The sequence below is a fragment of the Leucoraja erinacea genome, chromosome 8 (genome assembly GCF_028641065.1).
Source record: "Leucoraja erinacea ecotype New England chromosome 8, Leri_hhj_1, whole genome shotgun sequence".
Classification (NCBI taxonomy): domain Eukaryota; kingdom Metazoa; phylum Chordata; class Chondrichthyes; order Rajiformes; family Rajidae; genus Leucoraja; species Leucoraja erinaceus.
Window position 1 is genome coordinate 7,265,375 of NC_073384.1, and position 26,695 is coordinate 7,292,069.

The following is a 26,695-nucleotide window of genomic DNA, read 5'->3' on the forward strand; positions in this document are numbered from 1 at the left end:
GGTGATCTTCTTTGCCCTGCTAAGGCAGCGGGAGGTGTAGATGTCCATCAGGGAGGGGAGAGGGCAACCAATGATCCTCTGCGCTGTCCTGGTTACCCTCTGAAGCCTCTCCCTGTCTGCCATGGTGCAGCTGCCATACCATGCTGTAATGCAGTATGTCAGCAGGCTCTCGATGGACGAGCGGTAGAAGGTCAGCAGCAGGTTAGAGTCCAGGTTGTGCTTCCTGAGGACCCTCAGGAAGTGCAGCCGCTGCTGAGCCTTCTTGATGACCGCCGTCGTGTTGTCCGTCCAGGAGATGTCAGCCGCGATATGGACGCCGAGAAACCGGAAGGTGTTGACCCTCTCCACACACTCGCCGTTGATGTGTAGGGGGGCTAAGTCGGTGCTGTGCCTCCTGAAGTCGACAATGAGCTCTTTTGTTTTCCTGGTGTTCAGAGCCAGATTGTTTTCTGAGCACCAGGTTGTCAACTTCAGGACTTCCTCTCTGTAGGCTGCCTCGTCTCCCTTTGAAATAAGTCCGACCACAGTAGTGTCGTCAGCAAATTTGACGATGCGGTTGTTGTTGTGGGCCGGACTACAGTCGTAGGTGTAGAGACAGTATAAGAGGGGGCTTAGCACACAGCCCTGTGGGGAACCGGTACTCAACCTGCGAGTGGAGGAGAGGTGGGGGCCAAGTCTCACAGTCTGGGGCCGGTTTGTGAGGAAATCCTTAATCCAGGCACATGTGACAGTGGGGAGGCCGAGAGTGACCAGTTTACCAATGAGGATGTCCGGGATGATTGTGTTAAAGGCTGAACTAAAATCCACAAAGAGCATCCGGACGTAGCTCTGCCCCTGCTCCAGATGGCTCAGCACAGAGTGGAGAGCTACGGTGATGGCGTCTTCTGTGGATCTGTTTTAGCGATAAGCGAATTGGTGGGGGTCGAAGTCTGGTGGTAGATAGTCCTTGATGTGCTGGAGGACCAATCTCTCGAAGCACTTCGTGATTACCGGAGTGAGGGCAACAGGACGGTAGTCATTAAGGCTGGTGATGGGAGACTTCTTATTGTGGCTGATTTTAGGCAGGACGGAATAACTGCCTGGGCCAGGGAGAGATTGAAAATTCTGGTGAAGATGGCAGTGAGCTGGTGGGCGCACGCTTTGAGCACCTTACCAGGGACTCCATCTGGGCCGGTAGCCTTCTTGGGGTTCACTGCCAGGAGCACCCGTCTGACATCGTGTTCCCCGACAGTGAGTGGGGTAGTACAGGAGCCAGGTGAGGGTGGGAACAGGGCTGTAGCAGGTGAGTGCTGCTGTTGTGATGTCTCAAAGCGGGAGAAGAAGCAATTTAGCTTTTCTGCCAGCGGCGCACTCAGGTCTTCTGACTTTGTGGCACAGCCTCTGTAGTTGGTAATGTCTTGTATGCCCCGCCATACCTCCCGTGTATTATTGCTGGACAAGTGGGACTCTATGCTCCTCTTGTGATCCGCCTTGGCCTTTTTAATACCACTTTTCAGGTCGGCTCGAGCAGCCCTGTACAGAGCTCTGTCACCTGACCTGAAGGCAGCATCGCGGGCTCTGAGGAGTGTGCGGACCTGACTGGACATCCAGGGTTTCTGGTTTGGGAAAACCCGTATGTTTTTGTCTACAGTCACATTTCCGATGCAGAACTTGATATAGTCCAGCACCGATTCTGTGAGAGTTTCCAGGTCCTGGTGTTCGAATATGTCCCAGTTTGTCTGTGTAAAGCAGTCCTGTAGATTGGAGAGTGCATTTTCAGGCCAGGTTGTAACAGATTTTATGGTGGGCCTGGCACTGCGTCTGAGGGGGGTGTAGGCTGGAGAGAGCAGGAGGGAGAGATGGTCTGACTGGCCGAGTTGGGGGAGGGGGATGGCTCTATACGCGTGCTTGATATTGGTGTAAACATGATCCAGCGTGTTCACCCCTCTAGTAGAACACTTGACATGTTGGTAGAATTTCGGCAGTACAGTCTTCAAGTTGGCCTTATTAAAGTCCCCTGCGATTATGTGAACACCTTCGGGGTGGTCCCGCTGCTGTTCGTTAATGGTGTTCAGCAGGAGAGAGAGCGCCTTGTTTACATTGGCGTCAGGTGGAATATACACAGCCGTGACAATCACGACTGTTAGTTCTCTCGGTAGAAAAAAAGGCCGGCATCTTACAGACATGTACTCGAGGTCAGGGGAACAATGATTGTCTATGATTGTCCCGTTGTTGCACCAATTCTCATGCACGTATATACAGAGACCCCCTCCCCTGCTCTTACCGGAGTCCATAGTCCTGTCCCCGCGGAGCAGAAAGCGACCTGCTAGCTGCATGCTAGCATCAGGTATCCCCGGGTGAAGCCAGGTTTCGGTGATGATCATAACACAGCAGTCACGAACATACCGATTCCCAGCGAGTTGCACTTCCAGGTCGTCCATTTTGTGAACCAGGGATCTGGCGTTGGAGAGATACAGGCTCGGTAGAGGTGGCTTGTGTGGTCGATTCCTTAGCCTTAGCAAAGCTCCAGACCTGCGGCCTCGCTTCTGCTTCCTCTCCCTCCTCCGTCTGCGCCGCCTCCTAGACCCGACAACAATCCACGGGGACCCCGGTGGTCTTGTTATGTCGCCCGGGATGTTATACTTGCGGTGGAAGGCACCCGAAACATGGCTGATCATCCGAAATCAGTACTCCGTTCCTGCTTTCTCCCCATATCCCTTGATTCTTTAAGCCCTAAGAGCTAAATCTCTCTCTTGAAAACATCCAGTGAATGAATGAATCCACCTGCCTTCTCCCCACATCCCCTTAGAGCCAGCACCGCCATTCATTGTGATCATGGCTGACAATAACAGTATAGAAAAGACACTTGGATTGGAAAAGTTTGGAGGGATATGGGGTCAAACACAGTTGGGGCATCTTGGTCGGTATGGATGTTGTCGGGCCGAAGGGCCTGTTTCCTTGCTGTATGATTCTCTATTCCTCGAGTAGCAATGGTTGGGCAGTAAATGCTGACAAAGCCAGCAAAACCAATTCAGGCAAATTATTTAAAATAATCATTATTATCTCTTATTTGACCAAACTTTGTTTGGATTTAGAGATATAGCTCGGATACAGGCCCTTGGGCCTACCGAGTCCACGCCGACCAGTAATCCCTGTGCACTAGCACTATCCAACAAACACACTAGGAACAATTTACAATCTTTATCAAAGCCAATTAAGTTACAACCCTGCACGTCTTTGGAGTGCGGGAGGAAACCGGGGCACCCGGAGAATAACCCACACTGTCACGGGGAGAGCGGGCAAACTAGGTACAGACAGCACCCAGAGTCAGGATTGAACCGAGGTCTCTAATGCTGTGAGGTAGCAACTCAGCTTTCAGTTTCACTGTACATGTATAGTGACAATAAATGGCATATCTATCTATCTATATCTATCTATCTATATCTATCTATATATATCTATATCTATATCTATCTATCTCTACCGTTGAGCCAATGAGCTGCCCAAATATGCGGGGAATGGAGGGATGTGGATCACGTGCAGGCAGAGCACAGTAATTTAACTTGACAACATGTTCGGCATGGATCTTGTGGGCCGAAGGGCCTGTTGCCGTGCTGTTCCATTGCCAATCTTTCACTGCTAATATTTTAAAAAATTCCATAACTTTTAACATGAGTGCATTCACATAATTCTGACTGCTATTGACTCCCTGTCTCCCTATATCACCATCTACATCTCCCAATAGACAATAGGTGCAGGAGTAGGCCATTCAGCCCATTGAGCCAACACCGGCATTCACTGTGATCATGGCTGATCATCCCCAATCAGTGCCCCGTTCCTGCCTTTTCCCCATATCCCCTGACTTCGCTATCTTTAAGAGTTCTATCTAACTCTCTCTTGAAAGCATCCAGAGAATTGGCCTCCACCGCCTTCTGAGGCAGAGAATTCCACAGATTCACAACCCTCTGTGTGAAAAAGTTTTTCCTCCGTTCTAAATGGCTTACCCCTTTTTCTTAAACTGTGGCCCCTGGTTCTGGACTCCCCCAACATCGGGATCATGTTTCCTGTCTCTAGCATGTCCAAACCCTTAAGAATCTTATATGTTTCAATAAGATCCCCTCTCATCCTTCTAAATTCCAGAGTGTACAAGCCCAGTCGCTCCATTCCATCAACATATGACAGTCCCGCCATCCCGGGAATGAACCTTGTGAACCTGCGCTGCACTCCCTCAATAGCAAGAATATCCTTCCACAAATTTGGAGACCAAAACTGCACACAATACTCCAGGTGTGGTCTCACTGGGACTCTGTACAACTGCAGAAGGACCTCTTTGCTCCTATACTCCCATGCTCCTATACTCAACTCCTCTTGTTATGAAGGCCTTTTCCTCAGAGGAATTCTCTGCTTCAGAGGGCGGTGGAGGCCGGTTCTCTGGATACTTTCAAGAGAGAGTTAGATAGGGCTCTTAAAGATAGTGGAGTCAGGGGATATGGGTAGGAGGCAGGAACTGGGTACTGATTGGGGATGATCAGCCATGATCACATTGAATGGCGGTGCTGGCTCGAAGGGCCGAATGGCCTACTCCTGCACCTATTGTCTATTGTCTGTTGTTACGTTTCCCTTTCCCCTGACTCTCAAGGGGTCTCGACCTAAAATGTCACCTATTCCTTCTCTCCAGAGCTGCTGCCTGACCCGCTGAGTTAAGGGCCTGTCTCACTTTCCCGAGTTACTCACAAATTCTCCCGGGTTTTCCCCTTGATTCTCCTTGATTCTTTTGGTCTCCTAATCTGAGGAAAGACATTCTTGCCATAGAGGGAGTACAGAGAAGGTTCACCAGACTGATTCCTGGGATGTCAGGACTTTCATGTGAAGAAAGACTGGATAGGCTCCGCTTGTACTCGCTAGAATTTAGGAGATTGAGGGGGGATCTTATAGAAACTTACAAAATTCTTAAGGGGTTGCACAGGCTAGATGCAGGAAGATTGTTCCCGATGTTGGGGAAGTCCAGGACAAGGGGTCAGAGTTTAAGGATAAGAGGGAAATCTTTTAGGACCGAGATGAGGAAAACATTTTTCATACAGAGAGTGGTGAATCTCTGGAATTCTCTGCCACAGAAGGTAGTTGAGACCAGTTCAATGGCTATATTTAAGAGGGAGTTAGATGTGGCCCTTGTGGCTAAAGGGATCAGGGATCATATTGAATGGGGGTGCAGGCTCGAAGGGCCGAATGGACTACTCCTGCACCTATGTTTCTATGTTTCTATGATTCAAACTCGGAGGTCGGCCGGGGATATTTTTTTTATTTGTGGACATTTTTCAACATGCTAAAAAAATGTCCCGACTTACCTGATGCCCCGAGTACCTACAGCTGGCATTACGAGCCGCTACGAAATATCCATGGCCTCCTACGGATATTCTCCGAGTTTGAATCGAGGGGAAAACTCGGGAGAATTTGTGAGTAACTCGGGAAAGTGGAACAGGGGCTTTACTCCAGCATTTTGTGTCTATCTGCCATTTGACTGATATTAATAACACCTCTTGAATCCTAATATGTAGCAGTCTGCGACCTGAAAACTCAATTAATTGTTACCAAGGATGGAAATAACTCACTAATAACATGCAAAGACTGGGCAGAATTCTAGGTATGGTGCCGACATCACATGGATGCATTGATACATTGTGATGACTACATTTGACATTGCTTCACAAGCACAGGTTCAAATCCCTCAATTCCTTCTAGGTAATCTTTTTTTTTTCTCTCTCTAAAAAAGGAAAATTAATTAAATCCTTTTTCCGCTACTACTAATAGATTCTCTGCCGCTACTGGGAGAGAGGAAAATAGAAAGAAGAAGAATTCTCTCTGCGGTGGCCCCGTGCGAGCAGATTTCAATAAAATCAAGAGCTGCTTCTTTTCTGTTCTCAAGACAAAAAAAAGTACAACGTGCATCTTTGTTATAGAGTGATACAGTGTGGAAACAGGCCCTTCAGCCCAACATGCCCACACCGGCCAACATGCCCCAGCTACACTAGTCCCACCTGCCCGCGTTTGGTCCATATACCTCCAAACCTGTCCTATTCATGCACCTGCCTGGCTGTTTCTTAAACGGTGGGATAGTCCCAGCCTCAACTACCTCCTCCGGCAGCTCGCTCCATACACCCACCACCATTTGTGTGAAAAAGATTACCCCTCAGATTCCTTTTAAACCTTTTCCCCTTCACCTTAAACCTATGTCCTCTGGTCCTCGATTCACCAACTCTGGGCGAGAGACTCTACCCGATACTATTCCTCTCATGATCTCATTACCTGCTTATGTATATACATTTTCAATGGTACATGGACACACTGATCTGTACTGTATTTATTTATGCCTACAACATTCTGTTGTGCTGAAGCAAAGCAGGAATTTCATTGTCCTATCTGGGACACATGACAATAAACTCTCTTGAATCTTGAATCTCTATAAGATCATCCATCCTCCTATGCTCCAAGGAATAGAAACATAGAAACATAGAAATTAGGTGCAGGAGTAGGCCATTCGGCCCTTCGAGCCTGCACCGCCATTCAATATGATCATGGCTGATCATCCAACTCAGTATCCCGTACCCGAGTCCCAGCCTGCTCAACCTCTCCCTGTAGCTCACACCCTCTATCCTGGCAACATCCTCCTAAATCTTCTCTGTACCCAATTCCAGCTCGACAACATCTTTCCTATAACACGGTACCCAGAACTGAGGACAATGGAAGACAACAATGTTGTGGGTTACAAATGTATGAATAATTGTCAAAAACTCTAGATTCTTTCAACACTTCAATTTCATTTTGCTTGCGATTTACGTCTTTTATTCCCCTTTTATTAAATCTGAAAGAAATATTATTGAGGTCATTTTCAACTCAAGTCTGTTCCAACGTGCGTGGGTCAAGTCAAGTCACATTTATTTATATAGCACATTTAAAAAACAACTCTCGTTGGCCAAAGTGCTTTACATTTGTTATAAGAATAGTATAAACAAACAAACTACATATATGTATACATATAGCCCTCGCTCAGTGGACGTCAGGAAAGGCTTGGGAGTATAGATAAGTTTTTAGTCTTGACTTAAAGGAGTCGATGGAGGGGGCAGTTCTGATGGGAAGGGGGATGCTGTTCCACAGCCGAGGTGCTGCAACCGCAAAGGCCCGGTCACCCCTAAGCTTATGCCTAGACCGCGGGATATTCAGCAGCCCCATGTCGGGCGATCTGAGGGACCTGGAGGTGGAGTGGTGGGTGAGAAGACTTTTAATGTAGGAGGGGGCAAGCCCATTGAGGGCTTTGTAGACATAGAGGAGGGTCTTGAAATGTATACGGAATCGCACAGGGAGCCAGTGGAGGGAGGCCAAGAGAGAGGCAAGTCTGTGTGTGACAGACTTCCAGTTAGACTTCCAGTCTGAAGAAGGGTCTCGACCCGAAACGCCGCCTATTCCTTCGCTCCATAGATGCTGCCTCAAACGCTGAGTTTCTCCAACATTTTTGTCTGCCTTCGATTTTTCCAGTATCTGCAGTTCTTTCTTAAACACTTCCAATTAGAGCTCTTTAAAGGACAGCAGTTGTTCATCTTTTTATTAAGAGCCGCTGCCTCACAGTGTCGGAGGCCCGGGTTCAATCCTGACTTTGGGTGCCCTTAGTGTGGAGTTTGCATGATCTCCCTGTGACCACGTGGGTTTCCTCCAGGTGCTCTGGTTTTATCCCACACCCACCACCCTTTGTGTGAAAAAGTTACCCCTCAGATTCCTATTAAACCTTTTCCCCTTCCTTGTGAACCTGTGTCCTCTGGTCCTCGATTCCCCAACTGTGGGCAAGAGACTCTGTTCATCTACCCGATCTATTCCTCTCATGATTTTATACTGTTTTACAGTTTTAAGTTGTTGAGCCAGTAGGAAGATCTTTGACTGTATCACAATGGATGGATCGGATAAATGGGGTATCTGTGATGGGAAAGGGCAGATCAAGTGGATTAAAGAGGAGAATTAGTGGGTGATTAAATTGCTTTGTTTGCATTATGTGTTGGATATGTTCAGTAGATCAGGGTGTACGAATGGAGAGAGAAAGATGGAGTCAGCATCATAGGTGGATGAGTTAAAGCTAATGTTGCCAACAGTCCCGTATTAGCCGGGACATTCTGTATATTGGGCTAAATTGGTTTGTCCCGTACGGGACCGCCCTTGTCCCGTATTTGACCGCCACTATTCGGGTCGAGGGGACTGTCGGGTCGGAGTGCAGCGCCCGGCCCCGCCTCACCCGTCCCGACGTAGTGCAGCCCATGGAGTGCAGCAGCAGCACCTCGCCTGTGGCCCCGTCTGTTGGCAGCCCGGCCAGCTGTCCGACCTTCGGACCTTCGCTTACCGCCAACACCACCAGCCCCCCTCCTTCTCATGGGTTTATGAGTTGGGAGGGAAGCGGAACTTTGCGCTCGAAATCGCGCGGCCCGGGCCAAAACTCCTCAGCTGACCCGCCGGCTGGACTTTGTGTGCAGTCCAGCACCCGGGCCCAACTCATCATTCACCCAGACACAACCGAGTCGGTCAACGAATTGCCGTCGGGAATGTTGACCTTTTTTCCCTTATTTGGGAGTGAGAAAGTTGGCAACCCTAATGACAGCAGAAATGAGTAGTTCTGAGATAAACAGAGGAAGTGGGTTATCTAACGTCTGAGAATTCAAGGCCACACACAGACGAGAGAAGTTCCTCACATTGGGGTTGGGCTTTGATGTCGTGCAGAAGCCGCACAGAGAGGTTGGATAGCCTTGGATTGTTTTCCCTGGAACGTCGGAGGCTGAGGCTCGGCGTGTTGGGAGTGTATACAATTATGAGAAGCATAGATAGGGTGGACAGTCAGAACCTTTTTCCTCAGGGTGGAAATGAGCAACACTATTGGACATGCATTGTCCAACATTGGAGTAACTCAGCGGGCCAAGCAGCATCTGTGGAGAGACAATAGACAACAGGTGCAGGAGGAGGCCATTCAGACCTTCAAGCCATTCAATGTGATCATGGCTGATCATCCACTATCAGTACCCCGTTCCTGCCTTCTCCCCAAATCCCTTGACTCCGCTATATTTAAGAGCCTTATGTCGCCCTCTCTTGAAAGTATCCAGAGAACCGGCCTCCACCGCCCTCTGAGGCAGAGAATTCCACAGACTCACAACTCTCTGTGAGAAAAAGTGTTTCCTCGTCTCCGTTCAAAATGGCTTACCCCTTATTACATAGAAACATAGAAAATAGGTGCAGGAGGAAGCCATTCGGCCCTTCGAGCCAGCACCGCCATTCATTGTGATCATGGCTGATCGTCCCCTATCAATAACCCGTGCATGCCTTCTCCCCATATCCCTTGACTTCACTAGCCCCTAGAGCTGTATCTAACTATCTCTTAAATCCATCCAGTGATTTGGCCTCCACTGCCCTCTGTGGCAGGGAATTCCATAAATTCACAACTCTCTGGGTGAAAAAGTTTTTTCTCACATCAGTCTTAAATGACCTCCCCTTTATTCTAAGACTGTGGCCCCTGGTTCCAGACTCGCCCAACACTGGGAAAGTTTTTCCTGCATCTAGCTTGTCCAGTCCGTTTATAATTTTATATGTTTCTATAAGATCCCCCCTTATTCTTAAACAGTGGCCCCTGGTTCTGGATTCCCCCAACATCGAGAACATGTTTCTTGCCTCCAGCATGACCAAACCCTTAGTAATCTTATATGTTTCAATAAGATTCCCTCTCATCCTTCTAAACCCCAGAGTGTACAAGCCCAGCTGCTCCATTCTCTCAGCATATGACAGTCCCGCCATCCCGGGAATTAACCTTGCAAACCTACGCTGCACTCCCTCAATAGCACGAATGTCTTTCCTCAAATTAGGGGACCAGTCAGAGGAAAGCAAAAGAGAGATACAGGCGGTGATATGGAGAGATGTAGTTCTTCATCCCACCCTCATTCTGACCCAATTCGTCTGTGGCACATAGAACAGGGCGGCATGCCATGGGGAGAATGTACACGGGGCGAACCCACGCAGGTCATGGGGAGAACGTACAAACTCTGCACAGACAGCACCCGTAGTCAGGATCGAACCCGGGTCTCCAGCGCTGCATTCGCTGCAAGACAGCAACTCTACCGCTGCGCCACCGTGACTGCCCAACCTTGCCGAGTGTTTCGGATGGTGATATTGTTATTTAAAAACTTAGTAATCAGATAATTTGGTGAGAGGCACAAAATGGGTCGAGACCCTTCGTCAGACTGGTTAGGGGTAAGCAAAACGAGAGATATAGACGATGATGTAGAGAGATAAAGAACAATGAATGAAATATCTATTGACGGCCTCCACAATAAATTCCACAGATTCACCACCCTCTGACTAAAGAACTTCCTCATCGTCTCCCTTCTCAAAGAGCCTCCTTCTATTCTGAGGCTGTGCCCTCTGGTTCTTGACTCTCCCGCTAGTGGAAACATCTTCGCCGCCTCCACTCTAACCAGGCCTGTCGGAGGCATCATGTTGGTGGTGGTGGCCCGTGCCAACTGGTATGGTGCGGCAGCTGGTGAAGATGGGCTCGTTGGTGCCTCCTTGTGGAAGACGGACGTATGGCGACGCGGCTGAGAATCGCACACTGCACTAGACTCCCTCGTTCTCAGTCACCTCACACCGACAGTGGACCAAACGGCAAGAGCATGGAGCCCGGGAAAAACAGTTTTGTATGTATGAGGCTGACGGGAAGCGCCCACCATCCTCCCGTTGGCATAACACAGATCGTTAGGACGCAGGCCACATCGCAATAGCATAGGCGGCACAGAGTTGCTGCCTCACGGCGCCTGAGACCCGGTTCGATCCTGACAACATGCACTGTCTGTACGGAGTTTGTACCTTCTCCCCGTGACCTGCGTGGGTTTTCTCCGGGTGCTCTGGTTTCCGCCCACACTCCAAAGACATGCGGGTTTGCAGGTTAATTGGCTTGGTATAAATGTAAATAGTCCCTAGAGTGCGTAGGATAATGTTAGTGGGCGGGGATCGCTATTCGGCTCGGACTCAGTGGGACAAAGGGCCTGGTTCCGTGCTGTATCTCTAAACTAAACTAAGGTCATTCAGCAAACGGGACCACCTATTATGAATTGTTTACATAAGTGTGAGTGTTTGCGACTCGCCTATTACATAAGTTAGGGAGTGCCTGTATTTATAAATATTCAAAAGACTATTAAAAGTTAACCGTTTCATCAAGAAAATCAAGGATCGCTGGTTGGCAGAACTTCAAACTTTGCTTCTCTCATCGCAAAGCCGCGCTCTCCAGTATGTGATTTTTTCATCTTTGGGAAAAAGATTCTGACTGCACGTTTTGGATTTAGCTCTTAGGGCTAAAGGAATCCAGGGATATGGGGAGAAAGCATAAACGGAGTACTGAAATGAAATGAAATGAAATGATTCAATTTATTGTCATTGTCAGTGTACAGTACAGAGACAACGAAATGCATTTTTAGCATCTCCCTTGAAAGGGAGACACAGGGCGTCGCGGTGTGCCCGCGCCTGCCGCCGTAAGACTCTGGATGATCTTCTTAGACCCACTTCGTTCATGGCTGACCACGGGTGTCTCCAGGGTTGGAGGACGCCTGTGCGTGACTTTGTTTAACATGGGGAGACTGGTGCACAGACAGCCACCCCACGGTCCTTGACAGATCTGGGTCAGGATCCAGTGGCATGGAGTCCAAGACGACCGGAGACCCTTTCCTGCTGCAGCCTTCATCCGCCTTCCCAGCCGTTGTGACGTTAGCTCCACTAAGGTCAGCCATCGTCCTCCGCCTGTTCCACCGTTGAGGTCTTGGTTGGATTGCTCTTTGTCAGAGGCCTCCCCCCCTCGACCTTACCGCCATGGGTGGCCCTACCAGGAGCATAGCTCCAGACGGCATCGCTCTCAGGATCTCAGGTCCACACGAGCTTCTCCACCACGACAAGGTGACAATCCACGGATGATCAGCCATGACCATATTGAATGGCGGTGCGGGCTCGAAGGGCTGAATGGCCGACTCCTGCACCTATTTTCTACGTTTCTATGTTATTCTTAGCATTGCAGCAGGTAGATAAAGCTATTAAGATGCAGCTCCGATCTCACCCTAGTTGTTTATGACAACTGCGATATGAATTATTACAGCACCATATCAATTAGGTGGTTATTTCAGTTGCACCAACATGCTGATATATCATCACTTCAGTTCAAGGTTTTCCAGGATGATGCTTTTGCTTCAATGCTGCATATTTAATGCATTAAATCTGGCTTGCAGGTGATATGTTGGCGGCATAAATCAGGCGAAGATGTCCTTGAAGATGTGCGTCAAAAATTCACAGTGGAAGACTGAGGCGGCTTCAGCCAAAACTTATTCTGGGAACAGTCGCACGCAACGAACATTTCCCCCAGCTGTGCAGAGGAAGATGACGGAGGAACGAACGGGCTGTGGCAGCGTCGCACCCAGGGACCCGGCGACAGATGTGAGACTGTCGCCGTCTCACTTCCCCGGCTTTTTATAGCCGTCATTAGTGTCGTCGGGGACGCGAACACATAGCAGGTTAACGCTCCAGGAATCCGGCTGATAAATTATTCATGTCTCCAAAAGCCGCGGTGGTTTCGAGAGGCGACTGTGCACGGCACTGCTGAGCAAGGCAGTGAACGCAACTGACCAGGGTGCTAAATGCTACTGCGTGCAGCCTTTTAAGGGCCTGTCCCACCAGCATGCGATTGCATGCGTCTAGCGCGACCAAACGTGGTGGCTTGAGGCGTACAACCTCGCGGGGCCGGTCCCACTTCCAACCGCGGAGCCGTCTGGAGTTGTGCGGGGCTGGTCCCGACATCATAGTCACCAATCAGCTGGGCAGGAGGCGGGCCGACTGAATTTGGACGTCGCACGGCGTCGGGCGGTGATGTCATCGCGCAACGCCACATGCTAGGCGTACGCCGTCAAGACTCTGTGTACGGCATCGAGACGCTCCGCACGCCCATCGAGGCGCTACGTACGTCCTCAATGCGGCTGCGGGCCGTTGCCGCGTGGAATTTTTGGACAGTGTCAGTTTTTCGAAGCCCCGCGCGATGTCGGGACCAGCCCCGCGCAACCCCATACGGCTCCGGCGATCGAAGTGGGACCGGCCCCGCGAGGCTGTCCGGCTCAAGCGACCACGTTAAGTCTTGCTTGCCACATGCAATCGCATGCTGGTGGGACCGGCCCTTTACTGACCGAGGCAATCAATGCGACCGTGTGCAACATTACTGACCCGAGGCAATAAATGCGATTGCATGCAGGCAGCATTACTGGGCAAGACAAAAAACGCCACCACAATATTACTGCTTGGGAAGGAACTGCAGATGCTGGTTTAAGCCGAAGATTTAAACCGAATAAAAAGCTGGAGTAACTCAGCAGGACGGGCAGCATCTCTGGAGAGAAGGAATAGGTGATATTTCGGGTCAGAAGGGTCTCGGCCCGAAGAGCCACCCATTCCTTCTCTCCAGAGATGCTGCCCGTCCCGCTGAGTTACTCCAGCTTTTTGTGTCTATCTACAATATTACTGAGCAAGGCAATAAATGAAATTGCCGGCTGCATTACTGACCAGGGTACTGAATGCAACTACATGCAGCATTTTTGGCCAAGACCATAAGTGCAGGTGTTTGCACCCTTTACTGAGCAAGGCAATAACTGTAACTGCAACATGGCATTACGGATCAAGGCAATACATGCAACTGTAACCATGTTACCCGACCATGGAAATATAAATGCAACTGTATGCAGCATTCCTGAGCAAGGCAATAAATGCAACCAAATGGAACATTACTCTGCAAGGCAATACGTGCAATTGCAACAACATTACTAACCAAGGTAATAAATTCAATTGCAGTAATGTTACTGAGCAAGGTACAAAATGCAACTGCATGCAGCATCACTGACCCAGGCAATTAATGCAGCTGCAAATTGCACGACTGCCCAAGGAAATAAATGCTTCTGCGCCAACATTACTGAGCAATGCATTAAATGCAACTGCATGCAACATTATTGACCAAGACGATGAATGCAACGGTGGGTAGCCTTCGAGCAAGACCATAAGTGCTACTGCATGCAACATTACTGATGAAGGCGATGAATGCAACTGCAAATGGTAGAACTGCCCATGGAAATAAATGCAACTGCCACGACATTACTGACCAAGGCAACAAATGCAATGGCATGCAGCATTCCTGACCAAGGCAAATGCAACTACGCAGCATGGGCGACCAAGGCAGTAAATGCAACTACTGTATTCAACATTACTGGCCAGGGTAATAAATGCAGTTGCATGCAATATAACTGATCAAGCCCATAGCAGCAATTATATGCAGTATTACTGACCAAGCCAATAGTTGCAATTATATGCAGCGTTGCCGATCAATGCAGTAAATGCAAGCGTTTGCGGCATTACTGACCACGGCAACAGCTGCAACTGTACCTGATATTACTAATCACAATTGCAACTATCCCTGAAGATTATGTTGTAGCGGCGCCTGCTGGCGCACGCAGGTATCGAACCCGGCGTCCGGAAGCCGCGGTCACGTGACTCGGGAGGGGCTGCTGTTTTTCGCGCGGTTTCGCTTTCCCGCGGCAGTTGAGTGCTGACCACCGTTGTGGCCAGACGTGTGTTGTGAGAACCTGCGAGCTAAGAAGCTATTTACAGAATACAACAAGTCACAAAACTTAGTTGTCGTTCTTGCGACCGCCAAAATGTGTCCATTTGCTGCATTTTGTATTCCCACACCCATTAGAAACATAGAAACATATAAATTAGGTGCAGGAGTAGGCCATTCGGCCCTTCGAGCCTGCACCGCCATTCAATATGATCATGGCTGATCATCCAACTCAGTATCCCGTACCTGCCTTCTCTCCATACCCCCTGATCCCCTTAGCCACAAGGGCCACATCTAACTCCCTCTTAAATATAACCAATGAACTGGCCTCGACTACCCTCTGTGGCAGAGAGTTCCAGAGATTCACCACTCTCTGTGTGAAAAAAAGTTATTCTCATCTCGGTTTTAAAGGATTTCCCCCTTATCCTTAAGCTGTGACCCCTTGTCCTGGACTTCCCTAACATCGGGAACAATCTTCCTGCATCTAGCCTGTCCAACCCCATAAGAATTTTGTAAGTTTCTATAAGATCCCCTCTCAATCTTCTAAATTCTAGAGTATAAACCAAGTCTATCCAGTCTTTCTTCATAAGACAGTCCTGACATCCCAGGAATCAGTCTGGTGAACCGTCTCTGCACTCCCTCTATGGCAATAATGTCCTTCCTCAGATTGGGAGACCATTTGGATTTGGAGGCATCGCTCTGATAGCTGAGGGCATCTTCCGTTGCCCCATCATACGTACATTTGCTGGAGTAACTCAGCATCACTGGAGAGAAGGAATGGGCGACGGTTCTGGTCGAGACCTTCAGTCTGAAGAAGGGTCTCGACGCAAAACGCTCTCCAGTGATGCTGCCTGTCCCGCTGGGGTACTCCAGCCTTTTGTGTCTACAAAGGATTGCAGGAACACAAGGCAATTTTGCAACAATTTTGCTGCACAATTATACCTCAAAATAAAATGCATGCGTCCATGATGGTGCCCAAGCCCGGTGACTAGTTGCGTGTTAGCCACAGACGCAGATCTGCAATCACATATCATAAGCGATGGGAGCAGAATTAGGCCATTCGGCCCATCAAGTCTACTCCGCCATGGCTGATCTATCTCTCCCTCCTAACCCCATTCTCCTGCCTTCCCCCCCATAACCTCTGACACCCGTACATATTCGCTCCAGAGATGCTGCCCAGCCTGCTAGTTACTCCAGCATTTTGTGTCTTATCTTCGATGTAAACCAGCATCTGCAGTTCCTTCCTACACAATCTAACTATCTCTTCCTTAAATATATCCACTGGCTTGGCTTCCACAGTCTTCTGTGGCAAATAATTCCACAGATTCACCACCTTCTGGCTAAAGAAATTCCTCCTCGTCTCCTTCCTAAAAGAACGTCCTTTAATTCTGAGGCTGTGACTTCTGGTGCTCAAAGATCTTTGCTGGTCCTACACTCACCCACTAGTAGCAACATCCACAATCCACGGCCATATGTTATAATCGCTCCACACATTTAAATCTATACTCCTACAGCAACATTTACACAATAGACAATAGACAATAGGTGCAGGAGTAGGCCATTCAGCCCTTCGAGCCAGCACCGCCATTCAATGTGATCATGGCTGATCATCCACAATCAGTACCCCGTTCCTGCCTTCTCCCCATATCCCCTGACTCCACTATCTTTAAGAGCCCTATCTAGCTCTCTCTTGAAAGCATCCAGAGAACTGGCCTCCACCGTCCTCTGAGGCAGAGAATTCCACAGATTTCTTCTACGTTGTTCCCTTATCATGTATCTACACACTGTAAATGGCTCAATTGCAATCATGTGTAGGAAGGAACTGCAGATGCTGGTTTAAACCGAAGATAGACACAAAATGCTGGAGTAACTCAGTGGGCCAGGCAGCATCTCTGGAGAGAAGGAATGGCTGACGTTTCACGTTGAGACCCTAAAGCAGTCTGAAGAAGGGTCTCAACCCGAAACGTCACCCATTCCTTCTATCCAGAGATGCTGCCTGTCCCGCTGAGTTACTCCAGCATTTTGTGTCTATCTTCAATTGCAATCATGTGTTGTCTTTCCGCTGACTGCTTAGCACGCCACAAGAGCTTTTCACTGTACTTTGGTACACGTGACAATAAACTAAACTAAACCAAGCTGAACTAAACTAAATTAATGGTAGACAAAAAAATGCTGGAGTAACTCAGCAGGTGAGGCAGCATCTATGGAGAGAAGCAGTTAGATAGAGCTCTAGGGGCTAATGGAATCAAGGGATATGGGGAGAAGGCAGGCACGGGTTATTGATTGGGGACGATCAGCCATGATCACAATGAATGGCAGTGCTGACTTGATGGGCCGAATGGCCTCCTCCTGCACCTATTTTCTATGTTTCTATGAATTGGCAACGTTTCGGGTCGAGACCCGAAGCGTCGCCATTTCATTCTCTCCATAGATGCTGCCTCACCCGCTGAGTTACTCCAGCATTTTGTGTCTTTACCTTCGATTTACCAGCATCTGCTGTTCTTTCTTAAACTAAATAAGTGCCTCACAATCTCTACTTGAAATAAATGCCAATGGTTGCAATTACCCTGATGTCCCAGCGTCACAGGTGGGGAGAGGAGGAAAAGTATCCAGTTTCTCATGCAAGCCCAAGTCCAACTTGCCTGCCGATTTCTTCCAACAAGGCTCTGTGCCCGATGTCTTAATCCTTCACTGCTCAGTATTGGGCAGCCCTCCAGAGTAGTGCAGTTCGCGCTAATGTCACAGGGAATATTTTGGATGTCCTCCGAAGAGTATTCCCAAACACAGCTGAACGTCAACGATGGCTTTGAAGTCCTGGCGAGGATGCCTATTCGACGGAGCCGGTTCTTAGCCGCTCAGCCAAGCTCCCCGCACACAGACACCAACACAAACACACCCCGAGCAGCAAATAACTAACTGCCCATTGCCGCGATCTCTGCTGCTATTATCGTGCCAGAGACACAATACACAAACAATTTCAACCCCCTTGACAATACAGTGGAACTGCAGCCTTACTTCCCAGCCCAAAGCAGCCCTCAAACGGCAATGATATTCCTTGCCTGCTTCAAGAGAACACAAAAAAATGCAAAGTTCAAATGGAACTCCGTGTTTAATGTAAGCAAACTTGTCCTTGCCACCCACACACTCCCAAGCTGTCAGTCTGTAATAACCTAAATACGCAGCTCAAAGCATGCAGGATTGGTTTTGAAATGAAATTGTGTGAAGCTGTGCCTAATTTCACCATGGGGGTGCTTTATGATGTATTTAACATCGAGCTCTTATGCCAAACGAAAACTCACACTAACAGCAAGATCAGAGTGTGAGCCACGATCTCTTGCAATCACCTCAGCGTCATTTCAAAAACTTTTCCTTTCCCCCTGAGTTGATAAATGTACTTTATTGCGCGCTTCGTTTAGTTATACAGCGTGGAGACAGGCCCTTTGGCCCACCTATACACTAGTTCTATCCCACACACACTAGGGACAGTTTACAGAGGCTAATTCATCTGCAAACCCGCACGTCTTTGGGAAAAGGCGCACCCGGCCAAAATCCACGCAGTCATGCAGGGAGATCGTGCAAACTCCACACAGACAGCACCCATGTGCGATAACATAGAACGTGTGATCGATGGTTGGTGTGGGCCGATGGGTCATTGTTCCATGCTGTTTCTCGACACTAACATGATCATAAATGACAGGAGCAAATTAGGACATACACTGTCAACTGTGGGACCTTATATAGACAGGTGTGTGCCTTTCCAAATCATGTCCAATCAATTTAATTTACCACGGGTAGACTCCAATCAAGTTGTAGAAACATCTCAAGGGTAATCAATGGAAACAGGATGAACCGAAGCTCAATTTTGAGTGTCGTAGCAAATGTTCTGAATACTTATGTAAATGTGATATTTCAGTTATTTATTTTTAAATACTTTGCAAACATTTCTAAACACCTGTTTTTGCTTCTATGTTCTGGGGTATTGTGTGTAGATTGATGATAGAAAAAAAGAATTTAATGCATTTTTAAATAACGGGGTCTGAATACTTTCTAAATGCACTGTTTGGGCAAAGCTAGATGCAGTCACTGTGGTGGTAAACCTATTTCAAAGATGGATCAGTATAAAACAAAACTAGAATTTGAAATAGAACTAAGGTGGTAAGACTCATAGTCATAGAGTGATACAGCATGGAAACAGGCTCTTCTGCCCATCTTGCCCGTACTGACCAACATGTCCCATCTACACTAGGCCCACCAGCCTGTGTTTGGCCCATACCCCTCCAAACCTGTCCTATCCCAAATTAAAACCCATTAATTGTCCCAATAGTGTGTCACCCACCACCCCTGGCATCACGTTCCAGGCACACTGCGTAAATACGACTTGCCCCGCACATCTCCTTTAAACTTTGCCCTTCTCTGCCTCAGAGGGCGGTGGAGGCAGGTTCTCTGGATGCTTTCAAGAGAGAAATAGATAGGGCTCTTAAAGATAGCAGAGTCAGGGGAGAAGGGGAGAAGGCAGGAACGGGGTGCTGATTGAGGATGAGCAGCCATGTTCACATTGAATGGCGGTGCTGGCTCGAAGGGCCGAATGGCCTACTCCTGCACCTATTGTCTATTGTCTCACCTTAAAACTATGCTCTCTAGTCTTTGACATTTCAACCCTGAGGTAAAGGGTTCTGACTCTCCACCCTATGTGTTCCTCACAACATTGAAAAAAAAACTTTTATCAGCTTTGTTCCACCAAAAAATCCAAAATATATGAAGTCAAATGGAAAACACTGGAAAGATTTGGGAAGTCAGGTAACCTCCTGAGGAGACAATTCTGATTCAAGGCCATCCCTTGTGGTGGCGCAGCGATAGAGTTGCTGCCTCACAGCGCCAGAGACAGGGGCTCGGTCCTGACCACGGGTGCTGACTATACAGAGCTTATACGTTCTCTCCGTGGCCCATGTGGGTTTTCTCCGGGTGCTCCGGTTTCCTTCCGCAACCCAAAAGGCGTGCAAGGTTTGTAGGTTAATTGGCTTCTGTAAATTGGCCCTGGTGTGCAGCATATAAGTAGTATGTGGCATTGCTTGTCAGCGCAGACTCGGTGGGCTGAATGGCCTGTCTCCCTGCTGTTTTTCTTAACTAAATCAAAGGAGGTGACTATCATTTCACACCCTACTCAGACGCTGCCTGGCCTGCTGAGTCCCTCCGGTACTTTGTCCTTGGCTCCAGATCCCAGCATGTGCAGTTCCTTCATAGGTTCATAACTTCTCGGAGCAGAATACGGCCATTCGGCCCATCAAGATAAACCGCCATTCAATCATGGCTCATCGATCTTTCCCTCTCAACCCCAATTCTCCTGCCTTCTCCCCATAACCCCTGACACCCGTACTAATCAAGAATCTATCTATCTCTGCCTTAAAAATATCCATTGACTTGGCCTCCACAGCCTTCTGTGGCAAAGAATCCCACAGATTCAACCCTCCCGTGTGTCTTGATCTCTGGAGATGCGAAAACCTCTTAAATATTTACCGAAATTTCAGCTTTACATTAATGTTATTGAAATTATACTGCATTCTGAACAGTTTTTTTAAACTATTTATTTCTGTATTAAAGTGCAGTGCTTTTTTTTCTGCTTTTCTTTCAAACTTCTTCAACCAGGTGAAAGATGTGTCGATTCCTTTGCCCTTTTCACTGAATATGATACTCAATTTCGTGATTTAAAAAATAAAATCCACACACAGGGGGGGCGGCACGATGGCGCAGCGGTAGAGTTGCTGCCTCACAGCGCCAGAGACCCGGGTTTGATCCCGACCACGGGCGCCGTCTGCACGGAGTTTGTACGTTCTCTGCGTGGGTTTTCTCCGAGATCTTCGGTTTCCTCCCACACTCCAAAAACGTACAGGTTTTTTTGTACGTTAATTGGCGTGGTGAGAGCGTGAACTGTCCCTTGTCTGTGGGATGGTCTTAATATGGGAACCCTGGAAGCGGCCGTTCCAGGTGTCCCATGCCGCGGAGAGGATTCTCCCGACCTGCCTGGAACATCGGGCCTCCGTAAAAGCAACTGTGGAGGCCTCAATAGGCCCGTCTATGGGTGGACGTGGGATGGGGACTGGACATTGTGCCTTCCCTCATAATGGGAACCACTGTGGGGGGGATGTTTTTGTTTATATGTCTTTATTACTGTTATGTCTGTTTTCTTTCTTTATGTGAGAAGCATTTCACTACACCTAGGTGTATGTGACTAATAAAATAACCTTTGAACCTTTAACCTTTGATGTGCGGGGATCGCCGGTCGGCGCGGACTCGGTGGGCTGAAGGGCCTGTTTCCCCGCTGTATCTATAAACTAAACTAAACCAACGAATACACTTGCTTCCTCTTTAATGGCTCAGTTGTTGATCGTGACGTGCGATTCTGATCAAATTGCTCGAAGCAGGGTGTGACCCTGTGAATCTGGGCAATTACAGACTTACTGCGAGAAAAACATTCGTGGTTTAGAGTTTGGTTTAGTTTATTTTAGTTTAGAGTTTCAGCTGGCTCTTCGGCCCAACGAGTCCACTTCCATCTTACCCGTTCATACTCGTTCTACTTTATCCCACTTTCTCATCCACTCCCGACACACTAGGGATGATTTACAGCGGGCCAATTAACCACCAAATCCGCACGTCTTTAAGAGGAAACCCATGCGGTCACTGGGAGAACGTGCAGACTCCACATAAGCAGCGCCCGAGGTCAGGATCGAACCTGAGTCTCGGGTGCTGTGAGGCAGCAGCTCTACCCGCCGCCCCACTGTATCACCACTGTGCAGGCCCTGCGTCAATCTTAGTTTGCATGCACTGCACTGCGCTGCACATCAAATAAACAGCCAAGGACTAACTCTAACTCTACCCACATCTGCACAGAAAGTTACGATTGCGTTTTAATGTCCAAACTAATAAGTAGCTGAAAGCAAATATCATACATTTTTCCTCTGCAATGTGTTCATGAAATTATGTTTGAGGTGTGGGTGACGTTTCAGGCCCAGACCGTTCTCCAGACTCTCTGCCCTCTGAAGCCTCCAATCTTATCGTTCCCCAGTCACTCACAGCCCAATTTTATCTCCTCCCCAAAATCCACAAACATGACTGTCCTGGCAGACCCACTGTTTCTGCTAGTTCATGTTCCACCGAATTAATTTATATCATAATTTATATATATCAGAATCTGTAGATGTGGCATGTTGGTCGGCAATTAATTAATTTTCGGGCCTTCTTTTTGGGTAAAAATTAGCTTCTTCATTGCTGGGAAATATGGTATTTAAATCTCAGCTGCTGTCGTCGTTAAATATCTGTAAAATGATGAACGCGCGATTTTAACCCATTGTCTTCAGCCAACCGTGATGAAGATATCTTTGATTTCCAACTGTGTTTATGCCTCCCTTGTATGCACAGAAATTAGCTTGCGATTGTGTCAATATTTGTCTGAAACCAATTGTGGGCCTTTACATGATCTGCTTTCGTAACAAGCTAAACAATTTCTACAAGATCCAGAAAATATGATACAGACAAACCAACCAACCTCCCTACTATTGACTCCATCTACACCTCACCCTGCCTCGGCAAGGCCAGCATCATCATCAAGGACCAGTCTCACCCAGCCACTCCCTCTTCTCCCCACCCCAATTGGGCATGAGGTACAGAAGTGTGAAAACGCACACACCTCCCGGTTGCTCAACACTTTAACTCCCGCTCCCATTCCAAATCTGACCTTTCTGTCCTGGGCCTCCTCCATTGTCAGAGTGAGGCCCAGCGCAAATGGAAGGAACAGCACCTCATATTTTGCTTGGGTAGTTTACACCCCAGCGGTATGAACATTGACTTCTCTAATTTTAGATAGCCCTTGCTTTCTCTCTCCCCCTTCTCAGCTACCCCTCCCCCTTCTCAGCTTTCCCACAAGCCTGCTTAAGAAGGAACTGCAGATGCTGGAAAATCGAAGGTAGACAAGAGTGCTAGAGAAACTCAACGGGTGCAGCAGCATCTATGGAGCAAAGGAAATAGGCGACGTTTCAGGCCAAAACCCTTCTTCAGACTGATGTAGGGTGGGGGGGGGGGGGGGAGAAAAAGGAAAAAGGAAAAAGGAAAAAGAGCCCTCAGACTCCTCCTCTTCCTTCCTTTCTTCTCCCCACCCTACATGTCTAAAGAAGGGTTTTGGGCCAAAATGTTGCCTATTTCCTTTGCTCCATAGATGCTGCCTCACCCACTGAGTTTCTCCAGCATTTTTTTGTCTACCTCCATATTCAGGGACAGTTTCTTCTCAGTTGTTATCAGGCAACTGAACCGTCCTCTCACCAGCTAGAGAGTGGTCCTGATCTCCCATCTGCCCCATTGGAGACCTTCGAGCTATCATTACTTGGACTTTACTAGACTTTATCTTGCACTAAACATTATTCCCTTTATCCTGCATCAGTAAGCTTGATTGTAATCTTGTACAGTCTTTCCGCTGACTGGATTGCACGCAACAATATAGCTTCTTACTGGTCCTCGGTTATCGTGACAGTAAACTAAACTGTCCTTGCTGCCCAATTCTGTTTGTGCCTCCCTGGTAAGCAAACAAATTAACTTGTAAATATGTCAACATTTGCTGAAATGTGAGTGTTAGATGTTCACATGATCTGCTCTTGAACAAAGCTGAACAGTTTTTACAAGATCCAGTAAAATATACCACAAGACGTTGGATTCCCACGTCTCCCAAGATGCAGGCAAAGTGGTGGAGTCTCTCAGCAGGTAACTTCAGCATCAGTCTGAAGAAGGGTTTCAGCACGAAACGTTGCCTATTTCCTTCGCTCCATAGATGCTGCTGCACCCGCTGAGTTTCTCCGGCATTTTTGTCTACCTTCGATTTTCCAGCATCTGCAGTTCCTTCTTAAACAGGTAACTCTCCAGCTCTTTGTGTTTGCCCAACATGACGTGACGTTTCATCACCGGGACCATTCTTCAGGCTCGTGTTCTCCAGAGATGCTGCCGTGGCCTGCCGTGGTACTCCAGCACTTTGGTGGCCATTTAACATTCCAGTCAGGACTTTTTCTCTCGGCATTGAAATCATTTCTGCGGAAAAATTCCGCCTTGAGGAATCTAAAAAGCTGACATTGATATGCATTTATTCAGCTCCCTCACCATCACTCCGGGGCCAAAGGAAGCTAAAGATGAACAATGAACGCCAGGCACTTTGAGGAAAAGACTAGACTTCCGAATGAATAAAAAAATCACTGGAGGGAGGACGGTCTTCGTCTTCTTGCGAATGAAACATCTCAAGCCGGGTGTTGAGCAGCCAGGTTGTTGTCTCTGTTGGCGTCAATATCCGCCAGGCCCTGACACAGCTCCATTTGGTGGGTGGTAGAGCGGGCACCCAGAGATGACATGGTTGGCTATCTGTTGTTCTGCTCCGCATGCACAGGCTGGGCGGAGGACGGTGAACGCCTCAGGAGATCCTTCTTCCCTGTGGCTATCAAACTGTACAACTCCTCCCCCTTCTGTCGTGGGGGTAGACTGAGACTGACTCCCCCTCACCCCCCCAATCTTCGCCCATCCCCCAATCCTTTCCACTCGTCATTTTAATTTCATGTTTCATGTATTTTGTGTTTTTATGACTCTTGTTGGCAGGTAAATTTCCCTCCTGAGATAAATAAGGTTTAAGAATAAGGGGTTGGCCATTTAGGACTGCGACGTGGAAAATCTTTTTCACCCAGAGAGTTGTGAACCTGTGGAATTCTCCCACAGAAGGCAGTGGAAGCCAATTCAGTGGATGTTTTCAAGAGAGAGTTAGATTTAGCTCTTATGCCTAAAGGAATCAAGGGATAAGGGGAACGGGGTACTGATTTTGGATGATCAGCCATTATCATATTATGGTTATATTGCAGGTAGATGGGACTAGGGGAAAATAAGTGTTCCGCACGGACTTAAAGGGCCAAGATGGCCTGTTTTCCATGCTGTAATTGTTATATGGTTATCTGGTTATATTGAACAGCAATGCTGGCTCGAAAGACCGAATGGCCTATAGACAATAGACAATAAGTGCAGGAGTAGGCCCCTTCGAACCAGCACCGCCATTCAATGTGATCATGGCTGATCATCCCCAATCAGTACCCCGTTCCTGCCTTCTCCCCATATCCCATGACTCCGCTATTTTTAAGAGCCCTATCTAGCTCTCTCTTGAAAGCATCCAGAGAACCTGCCTCCACCGCCCTCTGAGGCAGAGAATTCCACAGACTCACCACTCTCTGTGAGAAAAAGTGTTTCCTCGTCTCCGTTCTAAATGGCTTACTCCTTATTCTTAAACTGTGGCCCCTATTTCTGGACTCCCCCAACATCGGGAACATGTTTCCCGCCTCTAGCGTGTCCAAACCCTTAACAATCTTATATGTTTCAATGAGATATCCTCTCATCCTTCTAAACTCCAGAGTGTAGAAGCCCAGCTGCTCCATTCTCTCAGCATATCCCAGTCCCGCCATCCCGGGAATTAACCTTGTAAACCTACGCTGCACTGCCTCATGCAGTCATGATGCAATCATCAAGAAAGCTCATCAGCGCCTCTACTTCCTGAGAAGATTACGGAGAGTTGGTTTGTCAAGGAAGACTCTCTCTAACTTCTACAGGTGCACAGTAGAGAGCATGCTGATTGGTTGCATCGTGGCTTGGTTCGGCAATTTGAGCGCCCTGGAGAGGAAAAGACTTCAAAAAGTAGCAAACACTGCCCAGTCCATCATCGGCTCTGACCTTCCTTCCATCGAGGGGATTTATCGCAGTCGCTGCCTCAAAAAGGCTGGCAGTATCATCAAAGACCCACACCATCCTGGCCACACACTCATCTCCCTGCTACCTTCAGGTAGATGGTACAGGAGCCTGAAGACTGCAACAACCAGGTTCAGGAATAGCTACTTCCCCATTAGCCATTAGGCTATTAAACCTGGCACGGACAAAACTTTGATTATTAATAACCAATTATCTGTTATTTGCACTTTATCATTTTATTTATTCATGTGTGTATATTTTTATATTATGGTATATGGACACACTGATCTGTTTTGTAGTAAATGCCTACTATGTTCTGTGTGCTGAAGCAAAGCAAGAATTTCATTGTCCTATACAGGGACACATGACAACAAACTCACTTGAACTTGAACAATAGCAAGAATGTCCTTCCTCAAATGTTTGTATCTATTTTTGGTGTAAACCATCATCTGCAGTTCCTTCCTGCATATGAACCATTCCACATTTCCTTGATCACCTTCTGCTTTGATCTGTCGCTTCCTCACCTTACCCTTCCAATACCTCCTATCTCCCTCTCCCCTGACTCTCGGTCTGAAGAAGGGTCTCGACCCATTCCTTCCCTCCGGGGCTGCTGCCTGACCCGCTGAGTTACTCCAGCTCTTTGTGTCTATCCTAAAACTGCAGCCGACTTCACTTGATTCTAACCACTGACATGGTTCCCTGTAGCTGGTGCCCCAAGTCACTGCGAACCTAATTGATCTTTTAATTAGACCAAGCTGCAGAGCATTATCGTGCTGTATTTATGTGAGAGACGCCAGGCGGACAAATGACTGACAATGCAAAGAGAGGCAGTGTTAATAACGTTGTGTAGGAAGGAACTGCAGATGCTGGTTTAAACCGAAGATAAGACACAAGATGCTGGAGTAATTCAGCGGGACAGACAGCATCTCTGGAGAGAAGGAATGGGTCGCGACCCTTCTTCAGACTGATGTCAGGGGAGAGGGAGATACATATATAAGGAAGTGCAAGGTGTGGAACAGGACAAAAGGGATGGAGGTTTAGGAAAATGGAGAATAGATCATTGTTAGCTGGGGGGGGAGGTAACAACAAAGCAAACAGAGATAGAATGTAGTCGGAGACAGTCAGACTGGTCGGGCAACTGGGAGAGAGAGGGGAAGGAGAGGGGGTTATTTGAAGGTAGAGAAGTCAATGTTCATACGAGGGAATTGAATGCAACATCTCCAAGTTTGCGGATGACATGAAGCTGGGGGGCAGTGTTAGCTGTGAGGAGGATGCTAGGAGACTGCAAGGTGACTTGGATAGGCTGGGTGAGTGGGCAAA

The 26,695-nt window shown here is 48.0% G+C and overlaps 1 protein-coding gene across 7 annotated transcripts in view; it reads right to left on the bottom strand.

The window, feature by feature from the left end:
• Positions 1-26,695, bottom strand: part of LOC129699284 (1-phosphatidylinositol 4,5-bisphosphate phosphodiesterase beta-4) — a 524,489-nt gene that overhangs the window by 199,455 nt on the left and 298,339 nt on the right. The gene's annotated exons all lie outside the window — the stretch shown is intronic.